Raw genomic sequence first — 204 nt, 5'->3', positions numbered from 1 at the left:
GTCCTAGTATCTACCCTAAGAGCAGGATGACCCCATGCATGAAGTTGTATGAAGATGCACTTGTGTATCCCACTGAAGGCTGGTAAGTGACCTGCCTAGTGACCCCAAAAGTACTCCACTCCACATACTCCACTCCCCATCTCGAGAGGATGTTTAATACACGTAAGTATACGCAGAGAGAAAATAAGGAAGAAAAGAGGGAGG

At 46.6% G+C, this 204-nt stretch overlaps 1 protein-coding gene across 1 annotated transcript in view; it reads right to left on the bottom strand.

Annotated features, from left to right (window-relative positions):
- Window positions 1-204, bottom strand: part of LOC119593353 (regulator of chromosome condensation-like) — a gene marked incomplete at its 5' end in the record, with an annotated part of 13,192 nt that overhangs the window by 1,549 nt on the left and 11,439 nt on the right.

This window comes from Penaeus monodon, chromosome 32 (assembly GCF_015228065.2).
Source record: "Penaeus monodon isolate SGIC_2016 chromosome 32, NSTDA_Pmon_1, whole genome shotgun sequence".
NCBI classification, from domain to species: Eukaryota; Metazoa; Arthropoda; class Malacostraca; order Decapoda; family Penaeidae; genus Penaeus; species Penaeus monodon.
The sequence above is the reverse complement of the archived record's forward strand: the minus strand, read 5'-3'. Positions and strand labels throughout refer to the sequence as shown.